We start from the raw sequence: 21,921 nt of genomic DNA, 5'->3' as shown, positions 1-21,921 counted from the left end.
GCGCCTCACATAGAACAGTTCAACATAGAAAATTAAAATAAATAAATAAATAAAAAATTCAAATACATAATTAAAAAGAGAAGTAAAAGAATAAAACACATAAAAAATAAAAACTATTCATAAGAAAGAGCTTTAAGTCTTGACTTAAAAATGTCCATGGACTCTGACTGTCTCACAGTCACAGGAAGACTGTTCCACAGAGCAGGTGCACGATAAGAAAAAGCCGAATAAAAGAATGAAGATTATTGAATAACAAGACGCGTGCGATTTTTATTTTATCATTGGGCAAAAATGCATTTGTCAGATTTTCACTCTGGATCTAGCCCTGGTAACGGCTTATTCCGGTATAACGCTAATCTGTTTCTCATATATTTTGTAAACATTAGCAGGAAGTAAAAGCTTCTAAATGTAAAAACACTGTTTTTGAAACCAGATAACACCTCTGAAGTGATTTACAAGATATCTTACAGATGTTAGCATGCATGCTCTGTGTACAGTGAAGTAAAGAAAGTATTCACAGCGCTTCACTTTTTCCACATTTTATGTTGCAGCCTTATTACAGAATGGGGTGAATTCAATTTTTCCCCTCAAAATTCTTCTCAAAACACCCCATAATGACAACATGAAAAACTTTTTTTTTTAATTTTTGCAAATTTATTAATTAATTTCAGGCACATTAAGACAGACGTGCGGAGGAGTTCTGCGCGTCACGGTGCAGCCGCTCGGCGCAAAGCAACGCCGTGATGAAGCCTCACGGGACATGTTCTGGCATGTCCAGCTCATGCACAATCACAATCGGATATTCACACGACTGGAAAGCAACCGGAATCTGTCTGAAATCCACCTGAAAGCTGTCCTGAGAGATCAACACCAAGGTGGTTTTGTCCCGCGTAATGAACGGAGCCGTGGCACGTCCCTCCGCTTTTCTTTCCATGAAAAAAACTCCTGTAACGGTGGAATGTGCCGGAAAAAGTGCTGATGTCCACATCGTCTGCCTTTTTGTGAAAGTCAGACGAGGTCCCGGATCAACAAAGCTTTCACGTTGGAAATGATCTGGTTGTTCCAGCGGGGTGTCAGCCTGTCGATGGGGGCTGGGAGCATGCTGCGCTCTCAGCAGTTGTGGGCCGTCCTTAAAGCGGCAGTAACACCCTGTAATCTGTTTAATACCCATAAAATCGTCCCTGAAAGCCATATTAATTTTTTGAACGGTGTCCACCTGGAGGTCTCTCACAGTTTCTGGAAAAAAATTGATGCAGCAAAGCTCCAAATCGTTCAGACATTTTTTCGCAATAAAAAATAGACGAGAGGGGTGGACCACACCTCACTCAAAGCCTGCTCACAGGCGAATACGCAACCGACAGGCATGAAAAAACTCACGCATGCGCGCGAGGGTTCAAGCTTGTCTGACGCAATCACACGTGATTCAAATCCATATGGTTTTTAAAAAAAAAAATAAGGTCGGATACTTTTCTAACAGACCTCGTATATATGAGTGGTGATTGTTCTGAGTGGTGAAGTTTTGAGTGTAACCCAGAAAAAGTAGGGTTAGGTTTTCCATCTTTTGCATTCTGACAAACCAACAATTCTCAAGATTGCACCCAATACATCAACATTTTACACATTCTTGAGGAATACTGGTTTCTCAGAATGCAAAAGGTGGAGAACCTAACCCTACTTTTTCTGGGTTAAATAGTAAATGGACTGCATTTATATAGCGCTTTTCCATCTGCATCAGACACTCAAAGCGCTTTACAATTATGCCTCACATTCACCCCGATGTCAGGGTGCTGCCATACAAGGTGCTCGCTCACTACACACCGGGAGCAATAGGGAATTAAAGGCCTTGCCCAAGGGCCCTTAGTGATTTTCCAGTCAGGCGGAGATTTGAACCCATGATCAAGCCCAACACCTTAACCACTAGACCATCATCTCCCCTGTTACACACTTTTGGGTTACACTCAAAACTTCTCAATCGCCCCTTGTGCGCGCGTGTGTGTGTGAAATTGTATCAGCTAGTTTCTGTGATAGTTTTGTCCACCATCTTATTTAAGGTATTGACTTGCCATTTTTGCATGAAAATCTATTATTATAAATAGAATCTAGTGGCCTTCTCTTTAATTCAAAGTCAGTTCAAGTCATTCACTGGTGCCTTGATAGGGGGCTTGTACAAGTATGTGTTGTTGTAGTGGTGTTTCACACGAGACCTGAGATTCTTGTTGAAAGAACACTAGGTCAGTGTCTCTGAAGTTGCAAGTGTGGTTTTCTGCAATGAGAGCCTTGGTGGGGGAAAGAGAGCCCCCATTCTCCCCAAAACAAGTCATTTCACCATTACATTTACTCCCAAACTGTAAAATTATGGTAAGAGTTCCCCTTTAAACTCATGAAAACACATTGCTTTGTTGTTGCTGGTAATTATACACTCATGAACAGATGCTTATTAATGCTATACTCTATTTCTGCTAAGTTCTTTCAGCTTCTCCCTTACAGTCGCCAAAGCAGAGCCAGCACAAATTTGCATATTAATTTGGCACAATGTCTTACAACAGACAGATGCCCTTCCTGGCACAACTCCATGTTATGGGTAAAGGTGGTCTTGAAATGGAAACCTTTTGTTTTGGAAGCAAGTGTATTGACCTCTTGGTCACTATGCTGCCATATTCCAGTTTTTCTGATGAACACCCCTCAAGCCTCAATTTTTCTCAATCCACCTCAAAAATCCCACACTAGAAACGCTCTTAAAGCTTGAGATTGCTTCATATCTGCCTCATAGTGGACTGACTTGGAAGTGATTTCACTCTGCAGCTTATTATTGTTTATTCTGTGGGACTTCTCTCTGACTGCTTGCTATTATTAGCAGTCGTCAGGACTTCAAGCTATACGATGAGAAGATGCCAAGTGTGGATTGAGTGCTGAGGGGCTGATATTTTTTATTTTTTATTATATCCCTCAGGATTTCATCTAGATGATGGTTGACGTGCACAGAGTTTACCGTGTAGAGGCCCTGACGACAAGAACAGCTCTGTGACAGCATCTGAACACTTCAAATGAAAGCAGCAGTCGTGAAGTGTATAAATGAGGTGGATTTGATGGAACCTGCTCCTGCAGAAGGCCCTGAAGCTGAGCGCTGCTTCCCCCCCTCTGCCTGCTGGTGGAGCTGTTGATATGAGAATGTGGAGAAGATGAGGAAGGAGAGAGGTTGTAACAGATCTTGAGGATCAGGAGGAGAAAGGGATGAGAAGGAACAAGGAAGGATCCAAGCAAGGGTGCATCCCATGACATCATCCATCCATTCTCTCCAAACTCAGTCCTCCTCGCTGACACCTATGACCCGTGCCTTTTATTTAGGCACTCAGAGCCACATACATTTGGACACTGGTATAGTTTCTTCTATTTGAGATATCTGTAACAGCATATTTGAAAGACAATAACATCATGTCGGTACAGGCTGGTCGCTTTAATTTTAGAGTAATTACATCCAGATCAATTATTGCCCTCTTAATGCATGGTACATCATTTTCAAAGGACCAAAAGTATCTGTACACATAAGGGTGCATATTAGTTCCTCCTTATTTATGATCAAGTCAGATTAAAGGTTTGAGCTGATTTTAAGTGTTACAAAATTACCCTTTAGTGCTCACTTAAAAAAATAACAAAGACTTAACAAACACAAAGGAGACAAGTGAGGGAAACCACCCAGACACCATGACAAAGTCAGGAGCAGTTACAAATTTCAGTGGCTGTGATTGCAGAGAAATTGAGTACAGCAAGTTTTGTCCGTTGCTTCAACTTTCATGTTTTTGTTGTATTGTGATTATTTGCTCAACACAGGTAGGTGCAAACATCACTACCTCTGTATCACAGACAGAAAAAAACTTTTTTCTAAATGTTCACATAAAATGAAATAATTCCACAGAATACTTTATCTTATTTCAACACAAGTAACATACATTCTAGGGTACGTACAGACCATGCACTCATGGCCTTTAAATTTGTAATACATAATTTTACATAGATGTATATTAACAAACTGTCCAGCAGATGTTGGTACTCAGCATGTTTTCCTTTTGGTATGGACCTCTAAACAACATTCTGAAACAGGTCTTAGAGCATTCCAGAAAAATGCTTTGAGTTCATCACCTCCCCCAAACTCAAATGCTTTGAGTTTGGGGGAGGTGATGGTCTAGTCTAAGGGCCCTTGGGCAAGGTCTTTAATCCCCTATTGCTCCCGGTGTGTAGTGAGCGCCTTGTATGGCAGCACCCTGACATCGGGGTGAATGTGAGGCATAATTGTAAAGCGCTTTGAGCTTCTGATGCAGATGGAAAAGCACTATATAAATGCAGTCCATTTACCATTTAGTTCTTCTTCATTAATTTGCAATATTGACAATGAGTACTGACACCATTCCCAGCCACACGGTCTATCCATTCTTTTACATATTTTATTCCGCATTTACCTATATAGGCAGCATCATGTTTCTCCCAACCATATCTCATGGCATTTCGTGATTCAGCATCACAAAATATACATTAATCTAATAGTTTGTGATATTGTCAGGAAAAGTACCACATTTTTGTAACAGGAGCACAAATTAATTTGAATACATTCTGTAATGGGAGCACGAATTGAAAACTTTTGCAGGGGGGTCTTGGGGGTTATGGTTATGGTTAGTGTTAGGGGAAGGAGTAGGGTTATGGTTAAGGTTAGTGTTAGGGTTATGGTTATGGTTCGTGTTAGGGGAAGGGTTCTGGTTCTGGTTAGTGTTAGGGGGAGGGGTAGGGTTAGGTTATGGTTATGGTTCGTGTTAGGGGAAGGAGTAGGGCTGGTAATAGTAAGATTAAAAAACCCCCATCACGAAAATATGACGTATTTCGTGATGGACCGCACGAAAAAAACTTGTGAGACTGGGTTGGTTTCTCTACACAGAGGTTAATATAGACAAGAGCAGACATCAAACTCCTTTCTATGATAGTTTTCTCCACGATCTTGTTTAAGGAATTGTCTTGGCATTTTTGGGTGAAAATCCATCCATCCATCCATCCATTTTCTTCCGCTTTATCCGGAGACGGGTCGCGGGGGCAGCAGCTCAAGCAAAGCCGCCCAGACTTCCTGATCCACACACACCTCCCCCAGCTCCTCCGGGGGAACCCCAAGGCATTCCCAAGCCAGCCGAGAGATGTAGTCCCTCCAGCATGTCCTGGGTCCTCCCCGAGGCCTCCTCCCAATGGGACGTGCCCGGAACACCTCTCCAGCGAGGCGTCCAGGGGGCATCCGGAAAAGATGCCCGAGCCACCTCAACTGACTCCTTTCGATGTGGAGGAGCAGCGGCTCGACTCCGAGCTCCTCCCGAGTGACAGAGCTCCTCACCCTATCTCTAAGGGAGCGCCCAGCCACCCTGCGGAGGAAACTTATCTCAGCCGCTTGTATTTGCGATCTCGTTCTTTTGGTCATGAGCCAAATCTCATGACCATAGGTGAGGATCGTAACGTAGATCGATTGGTAAATCGAGAGCTTTGCCCCCCTACTCAGCTCTCTCTTCACCACGACGGTCCGATACAGTGACCGCATCACTGCAGATGCTGCACCGATCCGTCTATCGATCTGACGCTCCATCTGTCCCTCACTCGTGAACAAGACCCCGAGATACTTAAACTCTTCCACTTGAGGCAAGGACACTCCACCGACCTGAAGAGGGCAAAGCACCTTTTTCCGGTCGAGAACCATGGCCTCGGATTTGGAGGTGCTGATTTTCATCCCGGACGCTTCACACTCGGCTGCTTTTGGGTGAAAATTGATTATTGAAATGGAATCCAGTAGCCTTCTCTTTAACTCTACATTGGGTAAGTGATTTTGAAACTGTGCTCTTGAGCAGTGCAATTTAACATTTATTGCTATGATTGCTTTAAACTTTCAGTTGAATCTGTTTATCACACGGGCAGACTGTGATGGTATGAGTTTGAATCTGGAGCATTTAGTACTTAGCCAGTAGATTGAATGAATGGCTGTACCCCTGCCAAAACATCTGTAGCATCAGCAGTAATCACATTGCCTTGTTTACAATGTGTAATGTCTTTCAGCACCTTAAAAAGATGGTGCCCTGAGCTACTTGTTAGTGGCCGGTTGAGTGAACGATGATGTCCGCTCTCATTTTGATGTTCAGCAGATGGCAGTCAATTTATATGTAAGTTGAACGACAGCTGTTTGAAAATGTCCATAATCCATCCAGCATCCGCTAAGCAACCAACATATCTATTTTTAACAAGAAATTAATCAGTCCTAATATATTTAATCAAAGTACATATAAATGTTAAATTGAATGAAGGCAACACTTATTTTTTTAAAGAAAATGTTATCTAGATATCATTTGTCTGTTGCACACGTATCCTAAAACGTCAGAAAAATAGAAAAATAAGACTCTTATTCCACAGCTGTTTTTCATAGACCTTTCTGGGAGTCTGACTGATGGCTCTTACCTGATCTCACTACTTTAGATTGAAAATTTTCATTTATTACACAGCCATTCGTGAGGTGGTGTGATTTGCATAGAAGCCTACCAGATGCGCATCCTCACCTTATGCATAATTGATACAACTGTCATCTCCCCGAACATAATAACACCACTCCAAGGGGAGCAGAGTGAAATGAGTCATGACATTTGAAGGTCTTCAGGGAGATTAAGATATTTCCTGATCTGTCACCTAAAAATACACACATGCTATGTCAGTCAACATCAATAATGTCATTTTTGCTGGAGTTGCTTGATGCTGTTTATTATTAAAATGTATGATTTACATTTTCAATTATGTGAAAGATTTCTAGATTTTTTTCCTCTTTTTTAAAAAGTGTATCATTTATAGTAGGGAAGCTAGGACTACCCACTTGCATCCGATGCCTGATTCTGTTTCTTCTCTCTGTTTGAGGTGCGGCTCCATCCAGAGATGGGAGTGGTGTCTACTTCTGCAACCCTCCCTTCCTGTACACTGGCAAAATTTCCTGTATATTTGTTTTGTAAATGGTTTTCTCAATTGTGTCGGTAGCATGGCCCAAGCAGAAGGTCACCCCTTTGAGTCTCGTCTGCTTGAGGTTTCTTCCTCAAATCATCAGAGGGAGTTTTTCCTTGCCACTGTCACCTGTGTGCTTGCTCTGGGGGTTGGTAAGGTTAGACCTTATTTGTGTGAAGCACCTTGAGGCAACTTTGTTGTGATTTGGCGCTATATAAATGAAAATAAATTGAAAGAAAAAAAAATCAAGTCAAGTCTGGGAACATGCACATTTGCTGTGTACTACTGCATCCGCCACTCCATGGAACCACTATGGTTCCTGGATGTCAACTACTCAGGCAGACCCATCCCTACTTCTCAAAAGGAACTATCTATCTGTCACATTCAGGTCAAACGTGGGCATCTCCTTGGCCTTCTCCAGCTGCTGGGGACATCAAAACTAAGGTACCTGCATGCCAGATCATGTCCAGAGAAATGCGCCACATAGCCAAACTGTCATAGCTGTTCCCTCAGCATTCAAGTGAGACTCCTCATCTGAGTCTCCTTACATAACTACTCAGTTGACACAAAGTCACTACCCAAGGATCCTCTGAAGAGATCTAATACCAAAGACATCTAGTTGTTGCTTTAGGTGACTGGTTAGTGTCCAAGTTGTACAATCATACAGTAAGACAGGAAACACCCTGAACTGAAAGAGTTGGATCTTTGTTCTCCTGCAAAGACACCAAAATTGCCAAATGCGTCTGTCCGGGGACATCATGACTCATAAGTTCTTCACAGGCATTTTATCAGACTTAAAGGCCGAGGACCAAGAGACATGAATGCCACCACTGAGATGAGTAAACATCTCTACAAGTTTGTCACATTCATCACAGACAAAGTCTAAGTTCCCCTTCTGATGGTTGAGTTCAAGAAGCCAGTGAAAGCCTGGATGTTAGAGTTGACAACTGCAAAACCAGATACTCCGATTCTGCAGCTTTTCATGTGCTGCAACCATGATATCCAATGATTCTTAAAGATCACAGATTCGTCCAGCAAAGTCATGATCAGTCAACATTTCCTTTGCAACAAGAGCTGAAGCTGGTAGTTTCCACAACTTGATCCGATGCCCAGTCAATGCAGGCAATTGTCCCTGATGATTACCTTTCAATGGGGGGGGGGGGGGGGGGGATCCCATGAATTCTCAGGATGCCCCTTTCATTTGTCCTGATCGACTGGATCAACAAAGGCTGCAAAGAAGCACTGCTAATATCAGCCCTGGTTTTCAATGAGTGTTCATCGAGCTTGGATGCAGTCAGTGATTGAGTTCTTAGTTGTTGAAACCAGAAAGTTCTGGGATTTAAAGACACTCTACACTGAAAAAAGTGAAACACAGTGCACTTCATTCAAAGTACTTATTTACATTGGTCTAATGGAAAATTGTGGTTTCCAGTTTAAATCTGCTGGAATCACTTTACAAAATCCTAAATATACATTGTGAGAAACTAAAAAAATTAGCTGTAACAAATTCCATCATTTTTTTAAGTTGATCCAAAGTAGCATTTTTTTCAGTCTAATTTTGAATATTTACTTCTTCTTGTTGGTCTTTCAGCTGATCCTAGTTTCTTGGAGTCGCCGGAGCAGATCCAGCACAGATCTGCAGTAGGATTTGTTTTATATTCTGGATGCGTTTCCTGATGCAACACCAGTTGTACATGGACAAACACACACAGCCCCTGGTCTTCCCAAGTGGTCTCCCAGTCAAGTGCTAAACACAAGCAACTCTGCTTCATTGCAAAGGTCTGACGGGATCAGTTGTGCATGTTTGCAGGAAACACAAATAAGTTTGGCAAAATCTTTGCTTGTGGGTTGAAATTATCCTGTAAAAATCCAACTTCTGATGACAGAACTAACAGAATAACATTAGACTATTCACCACAAATATGCATGATAGGGTTATTGTTTATCTTGATTTAGCCATAGAGCCCCTACGTGTTGCCATTAGGGGAAATCTGATCAAAACTCTCCTAGGCACCATAGGAAAATCTTAAAAACATGAACCATTTCATTATCGAAATTGAGCATAAAGATTTAACATACTGAGAAACTGAATTATGAGCTGCTGTAAGTCTCTGGCAGTAAATATTTCTTGAAAATATTAGAGGTGTTAAAACTCTAATCCTGCCTTCCTAAATAAATTGACAGCATTACTGAAGTTGATTTAGAACTCAGCCACATGGGGTGCACAGCCAGTAGATTCTGAGTGCCAGACCCACGCCCAAGTAAGTGAGAAAGGTAGAAGCAGCAAGAGTGTGAGTGCAAGCAGGGTGGACTGTGTGAAGAAAGGTGGCAAGTGTGATTTGTAACAAAAGGATATCTGGAAGAGTGCAAGGGAATCTTTACAAGATGGTAGTGATGGTAGCAATGATAGAGGCAGTGGCACTAACAAAAAGACAGGAGGAAGAGCTGGAGGAGGCAGACCGAAAGATGTTACTTTCAAAGAAAGTGACGAGGATGGACAGGAATAGGAATGAACACATTAGAAGGACAGTGTTGTCGTCGTGTGGCAGTCCCTCTCTGGTGAGAAAGATTGTCTCTTGGTCAATTCTCAGACTGGATGGTGGGCATGGAGATGACTGAACAGGTCCATTCTTGATGCACACATACTGCGTGTGGTTGCTGCCAATCAGGACCTCAGCTCTCTCTCATTCCTCTTTCTCTTCTCCTCTGTGTTGTTCATCCACGTTTTGAAGACTTCCATTTCTGTGTGGATCATTTCTCGCCAGCTGGCTCGGTCTCTTACTTGATCTTCCCGTCTTTGAATTGATGGAGCTGCTCTTGAGGTCGTGCTTTAGGAGATCTTTGTAGGTTTTCTTCTGCACTCCTTTGCACTGTTTTCCTTTGCTCAGCATGGAGTAGAAGATCTGCTTGGGAAGTCAGTTATCATCCATACTAACGATGTGACCCATCCACTGACACTGGTTGTTGATGATGCGACATTCGATGCTCTGGAGCTTGGCTTCAGCGAGGATACTCATGTTGGTAAAGTCATCCTCCTACCTGATGTGGAGGATACTCCTCAGGTAGCGTTGCTGGAATTGTTCAAGGATCTTCAGGTGGTCCAGGTCTCAGAACTGTACAGCAGGGTTGGCATAACATCAGCTTTGTAGACGAGGATTTTCATCTCATGTTGAAGGTAGCTGAAGCTGGCTGACAATGGCCAACCTATTCTTACAAAAAAATTGAAGTAAAACATACAAAATAGTAATGCACTGAAATTTACTCATATTCTTATGTATTTCTCAGTCAGAAGGCTGTGATGACATCACTGACAACAAGATGTCAGATCATCTGAGTGAAATCTGACTTATTATTATTACTAGCAGAGGTACCCATCTTTTAAACCAAAAAGTAAGCGGTCCTTTGAAATCTGCACATCAAGTCTATGGTTTAGACTATAAACAAGTTACAGCACTCACAGACTGCTCTTGTTCTGTCTTGTGCTGTTTCCTATGTGTTGTATTTTTAATTTTATTGTGTTACATGTTGTATTGTATAGAGTTAGAATAATTAATGTTATTATTCCACATTCATCGATGCGGTTTAGCAGCTATCTTTAGCTTCATGACATTAGCTTGTGACTCCATGATTACTGAGGAAATAAGCGGGTCACAGATTTTACTGGCCACACCAAAGCAAAATCGTTATGAGAACAGCTCAGCACCCCCAAAATATGATGCATCAAACATCCACACTGAGGTTAGTCTGTTATACCCTCATCACACTAGAGGCCGAAGTCTGAATTAAAGTTCGGCCCACATTCCGGAAGTGTTAAGGTGCATTTGTGGACGTCGACAGAATTTTGACAGCAGTCTAAACAGTTGGACAGATTCCTGTGGCTGCACCAAATGTTTTGCACAAAACAGTCGAGTTGCAGTCGAGGTGGAAAAATATTGAACGGCGGTCAGAGTGCAGTCTGACTGCAATCTAAATATTTGTATGGCATGAAAACGGTATTCGAAGCATTTAATCATGTTCAAGGGGCGGTTCGAAATGATCTGCCATTTTGCGTCCTGACCGAATGTCCTGACTGTTCCTGAATGCACCATGAGCGTACCTCGAGTGCTGTTGGATTATACAACCCCAATTCCAATGAAGTTGGGACATTGTGTAAAATGTAAATAAAAACATAATACAATGATTTGCAAATCCTCTTCAACCTATATTCAACTGAATACACCACAAAGACAAGATATTTAATGTTCAAACTGATAAACTTTATTGTTTTTGTGCAAATATTTGCTCATTTTGAAATGGATGCCTGTAACACGTTTCAAAAAAGCTGGGACAGTGTTATGTTTACCACTGTGTTGCTTTGTTCACTGTGTTCACCTTTCCTTCTAACAACACTCAATAAGCGTTTGGGAACTCAGGACACTAATTGTGAGTGTCATGATTTGGTATAAAAGGAGCATCCCCAATAGTCTCAGCTGTTCACAAGCAAAGATGGGGTGAGGATCACCACTTTGTGAACAACTGTGTGAAAAAAATCGTCCAACAGTTTAAGAACAATGTTTCTCAATGTTCAATTGCAAGGAATTTATGGATTCTATCATCTACAGCCCATAATATAAAAAGAAGATTCAGAGAATCTGGAGAACTTTCTGCATGTAAGCGGCAAAATGCAAAGCGAAAGCCATACATCGACAACATCCAGAAACGCCGCTGCCTTTTCTGGGCCCGAGCTCATTTGAAATGCACAGACGCAAAGTGGAAAAGTGTGCTCTGATGAGTCCACATTTCATATTGTTTTTGGAAATCATGGACTTTGTGTCCTTCGGACAAAAGAGGAAAGAAACCATCCAGATTGTTACCAGTGGAAAGTTCAAAAGCCAGAATCTGTGATGGTATGGGGGTGTGTTAGTGTCCATGGCATAGTAGAGAAGCTTGAATCTTCGACTGGACTGGGTTGCTTGACGCGAGCATTTAAGCATGAGACAAACTTCTTAAATGCTCGCGTCATGCAACCCAGTCCAGTCGAAGATTCAAGCTTCTCTACTATGGAAACCACCTGGACAACTGAGAGCCTTCACAGAAACATTGTCCATGGCATGGTCAACTTACACATCTGTGATGGCACCATCAATGCTGAAAGGTACATCCAGATTTTGGAGCAACACATGCTGCCATCCAAGCAACGTCTTTTTCAGGGACGTCGCTGCTTATTTCAGCAAGACAATGCCAAGCCACATTCTGCACGTGTTACAACAGCATGGCTTTGTCGTAAAAGAGTGCGGGTACTAGACTTGCCTGCCTGCAGTCAAGACCTGTCATCCATTGAAAATGTGTAGCGCATTATGAAGTCCAAAATGTGTTGCAGGCATCCATTTCAAAATGAGCAAATATTTGCACAAAACCAATAAAGTTTGTCAGTTTGAACATTAACTATCTTCTCTTTGTGGTGTATTCAGTTGTATATAGGTTGAAGAAGATTTGCAAATCATTGTATTCTGTTTTTATTTACATTTTACACAACGTCCCAACTTCATTGGAATTGAGGTTGTATTTCCTCCACCCGCAATCGGACCTCACTCGTACGGCAATGCAGTGCATTTTTCATATTCTGTCTGGGTCATCCTAAAGTGTGCTCCACCAACATCTGTACCACGTTCGGGGGTTTAATGCACATGGTGTGTGCACGAATCATTTGGGGTGGGTCACAGCGCAGTCTGAGTAGTTGGATGGCTGTCTACCGCAATTCTTATTCTCTCACAGATGTGGCACTAATTATGGCTTTTTGACATTCTGCGTGGGTTGACTTGATTCTTGTGAAGTGTGATGGGGCCCTTAGCTGAATTTCTGACTTAATTTGTCTGGCCCAGGTCATGCATGGTGTCACCCATGAGCCACCTCTTTACCCATATTTGGGTTGGCTTTGAGCCCCCCCCCCCCACACACACACATATATACGATTAGTATATATATATATATATATATATACGATTAGTATATATAAAGTAAAAACAAACAAACAAAAACAAGACAAGTCAAAACAAAACAATAGAAAGCAAAATCAAAAAAACACACCCTGCATTTTGGGGCAATGAGCAACTTATTTATAGAGCAAATGCATGCAGGTTTTTATCACCAATTCCTGCAACCTACAGATGACAACTACAACATGTTCTGCATCAGCTGAGTCATTTATATTCAGCTGACTATTCTGCTTTTATTGATGCAAAGAAACTCTCCACAATCCATCATCATTTGAATGCAGCCAGAGGATCTCATTTCCCTGCAAATGGGTTTAATTGGCTGAGATACATAAGAGATGATGGCTTCTTCCACTTTACGAACAGGCACACTGTCAGCTGCTGATGTGCAAATTATTCAATACATCACATTAATAATTGACAATTGGGGCAAAATAAGCAAAACAAATCATTTATTGTGTGCGATATAAAATTCTATATGTGGATTTGGATATCTGGAGTAAGCAGTGGAATGACAGATTGTGAGACAAACTTCGATACAATATAACTTATTATAAGTCTACAAAGTAGGAAAAGTACACAGTGAATACATATTACTGAACATGCTGTGATTACTTTCCAGTTAACAGTGGATGGTTGCATTTGTATCAGACACAGAGCGTGAATGCTGACAATAAAGAAACTCATAATGAAGCCCCTTCAGTTAATTTAACTGCCAACACCAGATGCAGACATTTTGTCGTTTTTTTCTGATACAATTATATTACTTTAACTCCACAGCCATTCTTATACTTCACATAAACAAGCACTCATAATACTTAATATGCATAAAAGTACTTCTGTTGTTTGTTACGGCTACTATCTGTATGAGTTAAAAGACTGACTATAATTGCTTTTAAATTGATGTTTGTATTAACCCAGTATATTAGTCAGTTGACCAAAACAGATTTGCATAATCGTCATCTTTCTGTTTGGTTGGTCTAGGTGTTTTTGGAATCATAAAAGCAATTGTCATGCCAGTTCCAGTGTAGGTATATACACATGTAAGGTTTTTTATGTTTGCAACACACGCAAATTTGCTCATTTTCCTCTTTTTCTCACTGGATCATGAAAAAACAGAACATGTGTTCCATTTTTGAGAGAGAGAGAAAGAGAGAGAGAGCGAGAGAGCTAGGGATCAATAAAATCTTATTCCTTATCTTACATAACGTAACTTCAAACAACTTATTTCATTCAGGTACTACCAACTGAAACAGATTTTTAAGTTGGTTCTTTTTTTCACCTGTCTCGATGATGCACCAATAGCAAGTGATGCAATCTTGCAGAGTTCCGTCGAGTTTGTATGGGATACATAACATGATGTCTCAAACATTGAGTCATGTCATGATTCAAGGTGGTGTGGCCCAGAAGGTGGTAGGACATAAAATGCAGACTCATAGGCAGAGGACTGAGGTAAAAAAAAGACTTTATCAAAAACCGGGCAGGGATTCGGTACACGGTTTGGCAGTCAGTGGAGTGGAGGTAATAGATGGTCATGAGGCAGAAACATGGTTTAAAAGACAAGCAGAGTTCGGGTTCACAGTGGGGCAGAGAGCAGAAAAACAAGCAGGGTCAAAACACAGCAAGGCAAACAAGACTGTGAAAAAGGCGAGGATGTGAAAGGACTTCAACAAACTGGCAGGGGGCAGAGAGACAGTGAGGGCTTAAATACAGATACAGTAATCAGGCCGTGATGTGAAGCAGGTGCAGAGGCAGTTCAGGAAAGGGCGTGGCCAAGAAACAGAAAGACAGGTGCAAGAGTGTGAAGTGAGACAAAAAGCAAAGCAGACCAAAGCAAGAGAAATAAGTGACAGAACAAAACCAACGGTGAAAAACATGACATAGCCCAAAGACCAACAATAATCAACATGAACAAAACAAAGGGGCAAACTAGGAAATAAATGCTAAGCCCAAACAAGAACGGAACTCACAAGTGGGAAAAGTAGAATAAACAGATAATACAACATATGATAAAAACAAAACAAACAAGTGATTCGACTAATGATTGCATAATGAAAACAAACGCAGGCTGGACAAAAACTAGAACGTAAGTGATGATGGCTAAAGTATAAAAGGTAATACAAGTAATGATACAAAAATGGCAAAACAACCTATCGACTAAATGGAAAATAACTGATGAACAAAAAACAAAACCAGAGACTATAGAATACAGATAATGCAAACAATGATTACACAACAAAGAATAAATAATATACAGAGAATGCAATCAAAAACTAAAGGAACATAACCAGATGATAAACACTGAAGATAAATGATAAACAGAACCACAACAAATAATCAAAGACAGAAGCAGGGCAAGGCAACCAAACCATAACCTGAATGGGTTGTGATGGGGATTTTATGAGTTGTTACCATTTATTTAATTAATCATTGCCTGCTTACATGATATTCTAACTATAGTCTGAGTTAAGTTTCTGCTTCTTGTGAAATGAACTGTATCAACTATCTGTTATCTGTGTGATGTGGGAGTGAAACCAGCCACAAGACTGAAAGAATACGTGTCTTAGCTGACTTGTTAAAGGATTCTACATTTATTATTGTCTGAATTATATTCTTTTATACTTCATTTACTCATTCAATCATAATAATTATTTACCCATTCATATATGCTGCATTTAAGCTAAATGATTGCTCAGCCACAGTGATGAACTAAAGGTTGTTTCAGGACTCTGTTGACATCGAAACTTAACTGCTTACTCCCTTCTTTCTGTGAAAGAAACGAGCATGTTTCACAGGAAACCGTAACTCACAAGCAACCGTTCACCCCTCCCTTCCCCAAACGCAATGTACCCTAATGCTACGTTGTATTGTTTATGATTTTTTTTTCTTTTTCAATGAAAGAGCAAGCGTCGGGGGGGCGGAGAGGAGCAGGGAAAGCAAGACTGGTTTTAGGTTTGTACGCTCTCTCCGAAGCTTCTCCCCTTTGCGCAAAGCTCACAAAAGAGATCTCTGACTAATGTTGTCTCTTTTATGCGATTGTGCTTTGAGAAACTGTGTTTTGCAGGATACGATCTCAGGCACAGTTTAAGTGCCAGGTCCAGTTCGGGCAACAGACCTGACATTTTCCTGGTGCCCAACGTGGGGCGTCGACACATCCTCCCTCCGTAACCAAAAGACGACGCGCCGCAACCCCGTTAGACGGAGGAAAAGACCACCACTTCAAACGTGGCCGGTGTTCTAGACAGAAGTCGACTTGTGGCTCGGAGGAGGGATTGACGACGCTCTACGAAGCCACTAGAATCACAGTTTTGACGTAAGCAAGGAGTCTTTTGTGTGGGATTGTGGACTTTAAGTTAATCACTGCAGTGTAACTAAAATACAGGAAGACCGTTCAACACGTGACCTGTAAACACAGGAAGACCGTTTAATACGTGACCTGTGACTAAAATACAGGAAGACCGTTTAACACGTGACCTGTGACGGGAAGACAGATTTATTCTTGACCCGATGTGATGTTTGCCACAGGAAGACAGCTAACACTTGACCTGGAGGGCAATTCTAAGACTATTATTTACGTCAAAGAGAGACAACTGTGACAACGTGTAGGATTGTTTTTTTCTCCAAATGATTTCACAAATTCTAATTGGACATTTTAAAAAGTACTGAAAACCCAAGTTTATCTGAAGGGGTAATGAATGATGAATGAATGGAATGTATGACTGGGAACGATCATAAGCGAATTCCTGTAACTCCGGTTGCAGTGTAGCTTGCGTGACATTCCATACGCACAAAAACTCAACAGCGACCGCAAGGAAGCAGAGGCAAGGTCGACCCGCCCAATCTAAGGATTTGGTAGAAGCTTGGTCGGCACCTTGCGGACACGCCAGAGTCATTAAAGGGGTCTTGAAATACCACTGATTTAGATGGCCCTAGGCCTAACCCCCTCAGTGGTCTAAAATGGGAAACTCATGGTACAATTATGCAACAATCGTAGCTCAATCAGTTAATGAGACAGACTGTTATGTCTGTTCATACATCCCAATATCCAGCACACAACCAACTTTATGGGCACGACCATTTAGTTATGGTGTCACTGACTGTATTGTTCAAGCTATGTACGTAAAAATGACTGGTGAGGATCACGTATATATGTCCAAAGCATACAGCGGATGGAATGGATCTCATTGGGGGAAAATTTATATGACCCGTGTAGTCAATTAGTAACCTTGACTAGGATTAAGGCATCTGCACTTGTGGCCAAAACTGTTATAATACCCCACGGAATTAAATTTCCAATTTGTTATTATCAGGAAGGGAATGTATCAGTGGGACGGTTGACTGCTAAGAGATGTGTAGAGACTCGCCTAAATGTTGGAGAGTGTATTCAAGTTAACACAACCAAATCTGAAACCCTATATTGTGGAAAGTGGGACAGACCCTCCTGTCCAACAGGTCACAATTGCTTCAGGATAGCAAAATTATGGTTACCGGCCCGGAACGGAACATGGCCAGTGGATGACGTGTTCTGGGTTTGTGGTACACGCTTGTACCTGAATCTCCCACCGGGATGGGATGGAATTTGTGCCCCTACCCAGGTGTCAGATCACACCTTTGTCGTCGCGGCCGAGCCCAAAAGGCCAGAAAGGCTGAGGCGGAATTTAGACGAAGTGGAGATTCACCAGGTAAAACACATCTGGCAGAGCGATGATGTGCCCGAGGAGTTTAAGATCTGGAAAGATTGGGAGAGGGGTGGTCTGTCCGTGTTGCCCTGGTTGGGTATTCCAAACTTACAGTTTCGATTAGAAACAGTAAATTATCAATTGGCTGTATTCCTAAACGCGTCTCTCGTAGTCAACAAAGCCCAAAACAAAATGTTGACCGAAATCCGTACGATGGTCCTCCAAAATCGATTAGTGTTAGATTTGTTAACAGCGGCACAAGGCGGAGTATGTGGAATGATAAATGCCACGTGCTGTACATATACGAGGTTTGTCAATAAAGTATAGGTCCTTTTTATTTTTTTCAAAAACTATATGGATTTCATTCATATGTTTTTACGTCAGACATGCTTGAACCCTCGTGCGCATGCGTGAGTTTTTCCACGCCTGTCGGTGACGTCATTCGCCTGTGAGCACTCCTTGTGGGAGGAGTCGTCCAGCCCCTCGTCGGGATTCCTTTGTCTGAGAAGTTGCTGAGAGACTGGCGCTTTGTTTGATCAAAATTTTTTCTAAACCTGTGAGACACATCGAAGTGGACACGGTTCGAAAAATTAAGCTGGTTTTCAGTGAAAATTTTAACGGCTGATGAGAGATTTTGAGGTGATTCTGTCGCTTTAAGGACTTCCCACGGTGCGAGACGTCGCTCAGCGCTCTCAGCCGCCGTCGTCAGCCTGTTCAAGCTGAAAACCTCCACATTTCAGGCTCTATTGATCCAGGACGTCGTGAGAGAACAGAGAAGTTTCAGAAGAAGTCGGTTTCAGCATTTTATCCAGATATTCCACTGTTAAAGGAGATTTTTTTAATGAAAGACGTGCGGACGGGTCCGCGCGTCGGCTCGCAGCCGCCGCGACGCTCCGCCACAGGAAAAACACCTCTGTTGGAAGCCTTAAGGACAAGTTGGAACATGTCCAGCTGTTAAACAATTTCTCATATACTCACTCCACTGAAAGGCATCAAAAGCCGCCTGGATTTTACAAATGGTTATCAACACGGAGGTGTTTTTCCTGTGCCGCCGCCCCGCGTCGGCTGCGTCCCGACGCGCGGACCCGTCCGCACGTCTTTCATTAAAAAAATCTCCTTTAACAGTGGAATATCCGGATAAAATGTTGAAACCGACTTCTTCTGAAACTTCTCTGTTCTCTCACGACGTCCTGGATCAATAGAACCTGAAATGTGGAGGTTTTCAGCTTGAACAGGCTGACGACGGCGGCTGAGAGCGCTGCGCGACGTCTCGCACCGTGGGAAGTCCTTAAAGCGACAGAATCACCTCAAAATCTCTCATCAGCCGTTAAAATTTTCACTGAAAACCAGCTTAATTTTTTCGAACCGTGTCCACTTCGATGTGTCTCACAGGTTTAGAAAAAATTTTGATCAAACAACGCACCAGTCTCTCAGCAACTTCTCAGACAAAGGAATTCCGACGAGGGGCTGGACGACTCCTCCCACAAGGAGTGCTCACAGGCGAATGACGTCACTGACAGGCGTGGAAAAACTCACGCATGCGCACGTGGGTTCAAGCATGTCTGACGTAAAAACATATGAATGAAATCCATATAGTTTTTGAAAAAAATAAAAAGGACCTATACTTTATTGACAGCCCTTGTATATCTGATGAGATAAATTCTGATTCGGCACAACAGGCGATGAGGGTCCTGGAAAAAATGCAAAGTACTATGACCACAGAGTTTCAGGAAACAGCAGCACGATGGAGCCTGTGGGGGTGGTTTACCTCCGGCTCCTGGTGGCAAATATTGCTAAAATTCTTTACACCAGTTCTGATTTTGATTGGAGTTTTGATTGTTTTCTCCTGCTGTGCCATACCCTGTATTAAGGCAATGGTTACCAGGCTGGCAACCAAGCTGTTTGTGCAATTACAATTGGCTCACACACCAACCTAGACACTTTTGAACCTCGAGGAGCCCCAGGAAGGATGTGATAATGTGGACTAAGGACAAGACACTTATGATGATAATTGAAAGTGTAAAGTAATGAAGTTATGAGTGAAAATGTGTAAACAAGTGCTCATGATGGATGAGTGAAATTATGCTGAATTATTGTCATACACTGTAAATACATTTATTTTTACACTAGCTAACTACAAATAAATGCTAAAAGAGGAGGGAAATGATGGGGATTTTATGAGTTGTTGCCATTTATTTAATTAATCATTGCCTGCTTACATGATATTCAATGTAATCAAAAGTAGTCTGAGTTAAGTTTCTGCTTCTTGTGAAATGAACTGTATCAACTATCTGTTATCTGTGTGATGTGGGAGTGAAACCAGCCACTAGACTGAAAGAATATGTGTCTTAGCTGACTTGTACCGTACTGTAACCGTAACTCACAAGCAACCGTTCACCCCTCCCTTCCCCAAACGCAATGTACCCTAATGTACGTTGTATTGTTTATGATTTTTTTTTCTTTTTCAATAAAAGAGCAAGCGCCGGGGGGGGGGAGAGGAGCAGGGAAAGCAAGGTTGGTTTTAGGTTTGTACGCTCTCTCCGAAGCTTCTCCCCTTTGCGCAAAGCTCACAAAAGAGATCTCTGTCTAATGTTGTCTCTTTTATGTGATTGTGCTTTGAGAAACTGTGTTTTGCAGGATACGATCTCAGGCACAGTTTAAGTGCCAGGTCCAGTTCGGGCAACAGACCTGACATTTTCAATCCTAACAAGTCGATGCCAAGCTACGCTACTGCGTGTGCTCCCAAAGTGCCTGCTCCACGATGGTAAAAGTTGGACTATGTCAAATAATAAGTCAGGGGACTGTTGCCAAATGTCGCCCTCTGCTGGACTTCGTTGGACTGCATTGAAGACAGGAATTTGTATCCCTGCAGTAAGCCTTCTTGGGCATTTTACAGAGATTTTTGACAATCAGGCAGTGTCAGCCAGTGTCAGTGCCAGTGTCTGCCCTTACGGACAGCTGTGGGCCGATTCTATGCCACCACGCACTGCTGGGGATTTCGTCCATCTGCATCCTGCATATGCAGAGCTGCGGGTCAGACTGTGTAGCACATCATTCTCAAGTGCCCAATCCTACACTCCCCAGCCAACCCACCCATTTATCTATCCAAGCTAAACTTCAATACCGTGAGCTGGCTCCAAGACTTGGCGGATACTGCCTAGTCGCTTAAAAGAAGCAGAAGTCACAGTGTCAACTAAATGGGGACTTGCAAAAAATATTAATTTTCTACATTATGATGGACTCACTGACACACATTCGAAGTGCTGTTGTTCTCTCGAGACACCACAGCTTTTGCCCACTCATTTAAATACCGTTTAAATGGAAATACAACTCAGCTTTGTTCATAGACAAAGCTGAAGAAGTTTTAATTATCATTTGTTTTTGATGAAAAAAGCACAGAACTCTTTCTTGTCAGTAGATTTTTCAGACTTTCATGGCTAACATCAACTCCCCTGCAGTCATACAGCCGGCGTGACCTACTCAGTAAACAATGTCTGGTGTTAGTGCTCAGATGAAAAAAATGTGCTGATCTTCTATTGGCATGTTGGTATCATACAGCCTCTTTTCCAAATGGCACAGAGAATTTGGCCTTTTCATCATCTCAGTGTTGTCAAAAGTTGACCTTTGTGCACAGCATCACATAGTCAGTGTCTATGAGTTACACCCTTTATTAAAGGCACAAACCTTTTCAAAACTGCACATCAATAGTAACAAAAAATCCAGCGAAAGGAAGCGGTTTTGGATCACAGTTGGAAAATGAATTCAGTTCCTAAGAGTCTGGTTTGGCTTGCTTTTAAAAAACTTTCACTCAGAAATAAATGTGTGAGTCTTAAAAGAAAAAGGTTCATAGACAAATTTTCCTCTCCTCTTTTGGCACTCCAGGCAACAACCACATGAAATCTGTTCGTAGTTTATTTTTTAGTTTTTTTATTTTCCGAGGACATTCTCACACCTCTTTTTCAGAAAGTTGAGAAACTTAGTGAATCAATAAACTTCTGTTTAACTTCTTGGTTTGTAGGTGTAACCTAGGGGAGGATTTGCAGGAAAGAGGTTGGGAAAGGGCAGCTTGGCTTCCCTGGTGGGTAGAGGTGAGTGTGTTAGCCTGATGGCTTTTTCACTCTGCAGATGTCACCTGGTCATTATCCTGAGGAAGCCATCTGCCAGCTGGTCCTGCAGGACCTGCAGGCCACTCACTCTACTGGGTCCTGGTGTGACTGGCAGCATCCAAGCTGCTTTCTCTTCTGCTCTGACTCGTTACTCCATCTGCCTCC

Source organism: Thalassophryne amazonica, chromosome 13, assembly GCF_902500255.1.
Source record: "Thalassophryne amazonica chromosome 13, fThaAma1.1, whole genome shotgun sequence".
NCBI classification, from domain to species: Eukaryota; Metazoa; Chordata; class Actinopteri; order Batrachoidiformes; family Batrachoididae; genus Thalassophryne; species Thalassophryne amazonica.
This window is presented reverse-complemented; position numbering follows the sequence as displayed.